Source organism: Oryctolagus cuniculus, chromosome 2 (assembly GCF_051225735.1).
Source record: "Oryctolagus cuniculus isolate XC-2025 breed Fujian yellow rabbit chromosome 2, ASM5122573v1, whole genome shotgun sequence".
In the NCBI taxonomy this organism is placed as follows: Eukaryota; Metazoa; Chordata; class Mammalia; order Lagomorpha; family Leporidae; genus Oryctolagus; species Oryctolagus cuniculus.
In genome coordinates this window covers 161,628,352-161,636,168 of record NC_142868.1, presented here as the reverse complement: position 1 = coordinate 161,636,168, position 7,817 = coordinate 161,628,352, and positions in this window count along the sequence as shown.

Below are 7,817 nucleotides of genomic sequence, written 5' to 3'. Positions count from 1 at the left end.
ATTTGCTTCACCTGTGAGGCTAACAGGGTTCTTTATTTTTTTTCTTTTTAAGATTTATTTATTTATTTGAAAGTCAGAGTTACGGAGAAGGAGAGGCAGAGAGAGAGAAAGAGAGAGAGAAAGAAGTCTTCTATCTGCTGGTTCACTCCCCAGATGGCCACAATGGCCGGAGCTGGGCTGATCCAAAGCCAGGAGCCAGGAGCCAAGAGCTTTCTCTGGGTCTCCCATGTGGGTGCAGGGACCCAAGGACATGGGCCATCTTCTACTGCTTTCCCAGGCCACAGCAGAGAGCTGGATTGGAAGTGGAGCAGCTGGGACTCGAACCAGTGCCCATATGGGTTCTTTCCACTTGGCAGAAGAAAATGAAGTGGGATCCATTTGTCCCTGGAACCTCTTCTGCCATACTGCACAGCATTCCCAGCCCCCTGGCTCACCCCCAGAGCCTCACTGGCTCTGTTATAGGCCTGAATGACTTAAGGGGCCTGAAACTACTTTGGAGAAGATTGGCTGGCTTGGTTTTCCTCCAGAAACCTCACAGACAGTGGGCCAGGCCAGCAGAGAGAAGCATCCCACAAGACCCTTGCAGGAGGCAGCAGCGGGCACAGCTCTTCACTTGCCACCCTACAGCTAGGGAACTCCAACTATCAAACCCAGCATGCTCTGCAGAAGCTCCTGGGGAAAAGGAAAAAGAGAAAGGAAGTAGTGGAGAGGAGAAGAGGAAGAGAAGAAATAGGCGCCTAGGGTGAGCTTAGTGGCAACTTTCAAGGCCCAGGTCCCTTCTCGCCAGCTCCAGTTCCAGAGGTTTCCCCTGTGCTGCTGACACCTACGAAGAACCCCGAGTTGGACAATGGGAGACAGTTTGATTCGCCTTTGACCCTCTTTAACATCCCCAAGATGCTGGGACCACAGCCTCCTGTCTATATTTGCAAGGCCACACGTATCAACAAGTGTCCCTTCCAAGTTCAGTTTGCTTTCCCTAGAATCTAGGAGATTCTATAACTCACTGGAATTCTGCTCTGATGCGAATGCCTACGAAGCAATGCTTTCAGTGTAAAGAGAATAAGGATTTGCAAAGACTGGTCTGAACTGGAAAGATGACGCTTTCTTCTCAGGGACTTGAAAGAGGGACCGGGGAGCCTGCACAGGTCAAGGACAGCCACACTGGGCTCCACAGGTGCTCCTTGAATTGGCTGAGAAATGCTGACCACTGTGCTTTGGTGTCATCACTGCCTTGATGGTCACTTAATTATTAGGAACAGACCTGGGACAGGAAGGCTGGAACGTGAGGGCCGAATGATGACAGTCACATCCACCCACATCCAGCGCAAGGGCTACTGTCATCCTCAAAATGCCCCGCCAGGAACCAGCACTGGTGTTCAGAGCCAGCAACCACCGATGAAGATGGACGATGATGACTGCACGTCCACGAAGGGCCTTCCAGCGGCTCTGAGCGACCTGCCCTTTGCATCGAGAGTTAGAAGACTGGCTGCCCACCCTTGGCCCAGATGCTCCTGTCTGCTCCTTGATGAGCAAACTCCTGGTCCCACTTCAGGACCCACCTCCGCATGGGAGTTGTGGCTCCACAGTTAAGCCATCATTTGGGATGCCCACATTCCCTGGGAAGTGCCTGGTATGAGTCCTGGCTACTTCACACTTTTGATCCAGCTTCTTGCCAATGTAACTGAGAGGCACTGGACCAGGATGGCCCAAGAGTTTGGGTTCCTGGCTCCTGGATTTGGCCCGGTCCAGCCCTGTCTGTTGTGGCCATTTGGGGGAGTGTGCCAGCAGATGGAAGATCTCTTTCCTTGTGTGTGTGTGTCTCTCTCTCTGTAACTCTGCTTTTAAAATAAATAAGTATTTAAAAAAAAAAAACAGGAAAATTAATCATTGGAAGGAAATAATTAAAGATTCAAATATATGCAATCAAAGGGGATGATTCTCAAGGGCAGTGGCCTTTGAGGAGGGAATTTGGAAGGCTGCATCGTGTCAACTCTACTGCATTACTCCTTTTCAAAAGAGCGATCTACACTGGACAGGTAAAGTTAGCTTGAAAATTCTATGGGTCTTTCTAGCACTCTTGTAATTATGGCCTTAATTATTCTTTAAAAACTGGGGCATGGGAGTTTTGCCCTAAAAAGTCTTGTGTGCAATGAACTCTACGCTCTGCCTTGGAGCCATCAACTTAGAGCGTCACCACAGGCCAGAAGACATCTCTCCCCTGTCAACTACTTTCTAACCAGGATCCTTTTCAATGTAACCCGCTATAGAAATAACTGGAAGGGCTAATCTGCTGTGATATAAAATTAACAGTGAAGCCAGGGCAGGCCAAGACCATCGGCTCGTGTTTTTGCAGCGTCTCCAGCTCATCTTCCTTCCCCTGGGGTCCATCATTGAGCACCCTGGGCACAGCCCACCGTGTAACCCCAAGATTTGTGCACCACAGGGTCAACCCCTCCAGGAGAGTGACAGAAAACCCTCAGGGTTTAAAACCTTGAGCATTTACAGACACATTCTCAGCATTGCATCCCTGGTTTAATTCCAAGGGCAAAGACAGAGGTATGCATTCAAGAGAAACCAGACGTCTGTGGTGAGGTTTGCGTGGGAGTCTCTGCCTTGGCATGGCACCTGGGGAGACACACAACACATGCATGCACACGGATGTGCACGTGCATTTGGGGGCGTGTCCACATGTGCTGGAGAAGTTGTACCGTACCTCTGCCCTCTGCCACCAACACCTCAGGAGGACCTGGCCTCGGTCCCCAGCACCAAGCAGATGTAAAAGATCCTTACGCAGACATGGGAGATCATAAAGGGGCAAACATTTTCCTCCCTCTTTGTCTATTATTTGAGGGCCCATTTTACACCAACTGCCCTGTCAGCCATTTCAGAGGCTCAGATAGTACCCAGTCCCTACTTAGTACCTCCACCCCCATCCCCAGCTGGCTTCCTGAGCCGCCCCCCACCCCCAGGAAGGAGGGAGAGGGAGTGAGGGGTAGGGAATTCTCTCTCTCATTATGCTAGCATGGGTGCAATTTCTCTTTGATTTTCTCTGGCCATGGCAGTCTTTCCCTCTTTGGGGTCTTCGGTTCCCTGCACACTCCTCTCCTGATCCCCTCCCACCCACTGCAGCCCCCAGGGGCTGCCCATTTACAATCATCCCTCCCCCCTTCTCCTGCCCAGGTTTCCTTGAAGACACTCTCACAGAAAGGATGGCCATAAAAATCTCAGGGCATTACTCTGGTGGGGTCCACATCTGGGCCTGGATGCCATGCACCCTACTGGGCCCTGGCATCACTGTCCGGATCTCCCTTCAGGAGTGAAGGCCATACTTCCCCAGGGGCTGCTGCTCAAGGTCACAGCTCTCCCCCAAGGTCAGCCAGCACCAAAGATGGATCGATGTAGAAAGATCTTTCACTCTACCTTGGGACGCATGCAAGGTTCAGATCTCCCTGGAGGTTGGATGCATGAAGCTGCTTCAAAGTCTTCACTTCCGCCTCTGCCCATTCTTGGTTCCCTCCCCTTTCCTCCCTCCAATGCTAACCCAAGTGCACTCCCTAACAAACCTGCTACACACCAATCTTCCCCTCAGTGTTGGGCTCCAGGGAATCCAACCTGCCACGTGCCAATCTATTGCTACAACGATGCAGGCAACAGGGAGGAGCTCCCAGATGCAGCTTCACTTGGCTGGAACCGGCCACATCAGCCACACTCTCAGCAGCGGGCATTCTCCTGGGTCCCTTGAGCTCTCTGTGCGGGAGCCCGTAAGCCCCAGTCACTGGGCTGCCAGAGGGGACTCAGGGGAATCTTCCCTTCCTTCACGGTACGGGAAGAGTTGTCCTTGATGTTGAAATCCAACGTCCATTCTCTAGGCTCAATCCATGCACTCCCTTGAGCTGGGCAGTGGCTAGAGAAAGCACGCAAATCAGGTTCTGAAGTGAGGGTAGTTGGCACCTGTTGTTTGGGGATGTCAGTTAACACTAGGTAGAAAGAGTCCCGCGTTAGCACCTGGTTACAGACCAAAGCCACCCCACGGGATGGGGAGGCTCTCACTAAGCCCCACTCTGCCAGTTACGGTCACCCAGGCTCCAAGGCAGTGTTGCCTGGGGCCCAGGGCCATTATTTTTAGTGACAGAGCAGCTTTGGCCTTTTTCTCTCCAAGGTGGGGCTGGCATGTCCTTCCTATTGGCCGTTCCTCCCACATGGGTGTTATTTTACCGAGGTCACACCCATCAGCCTGGCAGCCAGGACAGTCCAGGCCAGGCTTCTCTGGGCCCTGGCAATGGACACAGCCTCGAGACGTTTCTGCTTGTTCACTCTCTCCACCCTCCCGCCCACCACCACCAAACTGTTGCCACACCTACTGTTTAGATGACATGACTTTGCTCTCATATTTCATATTTTTAAAATATGGTTTTATATATTTACCAATTTAAAAAGTTTCGAGATAAAAGGGTGGAGGGGCCAGGGGTCCTAGCAGTTAAGATGGTGGTTAACATACCCATGTCCATACCAGAGTAGCTGGGTTCAAATCCTGTCTCCAGCTCCTGATTCCAGCTTCCTGCCAGTGTAGATCCTGGGAAGCAGTCGATGATGGCTTAAGTACCTGGGTGCTTGCCTCCCCTATTGGAGACCTGCACTGAGCTCCCAGTGCCCAGCTTTGACCTTACCCAGTCCCAGCAATTGGAGGCAATTGCAGGAACCAGTGGATGCAACACAAGTTCTCTGTCTGCCCACCCCCATTGTCTGAGTGTGTGTGTGTGTGTGTGTGTGTGTGTCTGCATGGGTGTGTCTCAGATTAATTAATTAAAATTTAGAGAATATAAAGGATCATGGCCACATTAAAGGATGCTTATTGCATTCAAAATCCTTAAAAAGTGAGTGCGCACCTTGATCATCTGGGGAACGCAGCGTGTGCTCAGCTGAGCTCTGTGCCTGGAGGGAAGGCAGCCATAGCGCTCTCTTCCACCAATCTGGTGTCTTGCCATTTCCTCTTGAGACAGCACAGCAGGGTGGCCATGGACCAGTGACTCCCCCACTATCAGCTGAATGACAGAGCGATCAACACCCAAGACTTCCATGGGCAAAATGTCTTCCTCTGACCCGGCAATGGAAGAAGCAAGTCTGTAAGTCACTGGGAACCCAGTTGTGAAGAATGGAGATGCCCTGGTGCTGTTAGACCGGATCCTTCCTAATCAGTAAGTACTCAGACATTCAATAGAACAAAAAAGTTTGACCCTTTCCTCAATTAATAAAGAAAAGAACAAAACCCACCCAACTCTTTTCCAAAGAGGACAAGTTCTGGATTTGTGGAGCCAAAAGCCACCATGTTTCAGAGGAGATGTGGCACATGTCTGTAATATGTCAGCTCTGCAGGCAGGCACGGGGCATGGTTCTCTGGGCCTGGAGTCCAGTGACAGGGAGTGGGAGAGATTTGGTAGTCACAGAAGGGGTGGTTTGTTGGGATGAAGTAACACGCAAGTGTGAGGCAGGGCTGACTCAGGGAATGCTCGCTCAGTAGCGGGGCAGCTCCGGCCTCTGCCAGGTTTTCCGCCTCCCATTCTCTGTGCCCCCACCTCCAGAGTTCAGTCAGATGAGTGTCACGTGGGATTACGCATGTATAGGAGAGGAAGCAGCGCACTTGCGCAGGCCTGAGAGTGCCTCCTTGAGTTCTGAACCCATGGGGCCTCTCGGTCTCAGCCCATCCAGGTGACCACGTATTGAATGTTGTAAAGTCCTAGTGACACACACTACCTTTCCAGGGTCTCTTCTGTTAAATCCTGTTAACCCTTCTGTTAAATCCCACCTGTTCCAACCATGGGGTCTGATACTCTTGCTGGACTACTGAGGCCCACCTTCCATCTGCCTCCCAGATGTCTGAGGTCTACCAAGTTTGTAAGTTATTTAACTTCCTGTCTCTATCCCAACTCCCTAAGGGGTATCCCATTAAAAAAACCAAAACACAAAAACAGAGGAAGCTCAAGGCCCTGTCTTGCCCCTGGGGTCCCAGCCTTCCTTCCCAAGTAATCCAGCTCTAGCTGGGAGACAGGTGAGAGATCCAAGAGGAAGAGAGATGGCCAGTTTGTTTCTCTTTAAAGCAGCCTGGGAACTTTGATTATCTGTGCCCACTGCTGCCCTCTGTGGCCAAAAATACATGAATGTCTCCAGAGAGTCCCTTCTAAATCTGGAACCCAGCTCCCCCACTCCCATGCCCAGCCCCCCTGAGCCCTTTCAAAGCTCTTCTCCTGGAGTTCTCCATGGGCCCTAAACATTAAAATAGGAGACTCCCTAGCCAGTGGCTGTGTCTGGCTTATACGGCAACTCCTTCCCGCAAAGGCTGTTGGCTGAATCCCAGAAGAAATCTTAAGAGGTTGTGGGGCAGCCCAGCTCTCCTCTAAGCAAGACTGGGCCCAGTCCCTCTGGGAATTGTACACAGCTTTTGGTGAATCTCTCAGACACTGCCAAAACCCTGGACTCTTCAAACTTATTCACTGGAATTCCCACAAAATCTGCCCATTGTTGATGATAGTGGGAGGACCTTTCACTCACAGGGCAAAATCCCAATTAGGAAGACAGACAGAAAGGCCACGGGGAAGGAGTTGACTGAGTATGGCTGACATGCCCGAGTGACCCTTCACCTCCCCTCTTTCTTGTTTTTCCTACGTCTAAAAACCTAATCTTGTGACCTCATCCCTGCTGACACGCTGTCCACCGTCACAGGTGTGGCTCGCGGACTGCCGTGTCTCTGGACTTCAGGAAGCTCCAACATCCCTGCCCCTCCACCCCCAGTCCCAAGTGAGGAAAGTAAGCTGAAGTTAAGGTGTGACCATGTCTACCAATGAGGATTCCTCATGGAGATAAAATCAATGTGGCCGCTAGGGCTGGTGGGCTCCAGTCACCAGGTAGGAACTCACCCTGGTCCTGAAACCCCCTCCCACTCAGCCCGAAGAAACGGCACTCCTTCCCTGCCCCCCTGCCCCCCAAGAGAAGACGACTTGGAAATGTCTGATTTCCAAGTCTGGATGCAGTAGTGCTCAGCGACTCTAAACCACGGGAAATCATCGGGTTTCCACGCCTTCGGACGGCTCTTCCGAAGTATTCTCGCTCCTCTTCCTTGCGCACGAGGAGGAAAATGACGGGTATGCCTGTCACAGCGCCGAAACAGACCCTCCCCCTGCCCATCGCTTTATGCAGATTATTCCGACACCAAACGTGGCGAGAGGCTCAAGCCAGGTCCTACACGATGATCTCGGGTCCCAGGGCGGAACCAGCCCTTTTAAAACTCATAACCACAAAGCCCATGGGCCCTTCCCCGGTATGCGGAAACTAGGGGCTTCCCGTGCCCCTTCCCGAGGGGCCGGTGCCGAATTGCGTAACGCAGGTGCAGAGCTGGAGAGCTGCTCAGCGCGGGGCAGAGGCGCGCACCCCAGATGCGCACCTGGGCCCGGCGCAGGGCGCAGGCTACTTGTGAAGCGCGCTGGGCAGTCCCGAGCTCCAACCACATGCAGGAGTCCTGGGAGCGCCCGGCTCTCAACACCTGTAGCCTCTGCGCTCCTAAGACTGCAATGGAACCCCAGAGACACGGGGGCCAAGCCCGAAATCGAGCGACTGGAGGACACGCAGCCAAATCTGTCCCCAAGACCACACTGGGCAGCCTGGCTGACTTCTCCAACGCTGACCTCTCCAGGATCCGCGCGTTGGTTCGGGGGTACAGAGAGCGGGAGGCGGCAGGCCCCACGGCTCCAGGGCCCTCCACCGCCCAGCGCCATAATCACACAGCCCGGTGCAACCCTGCAAAGTACTCAGGTGTTGGCCGAGGG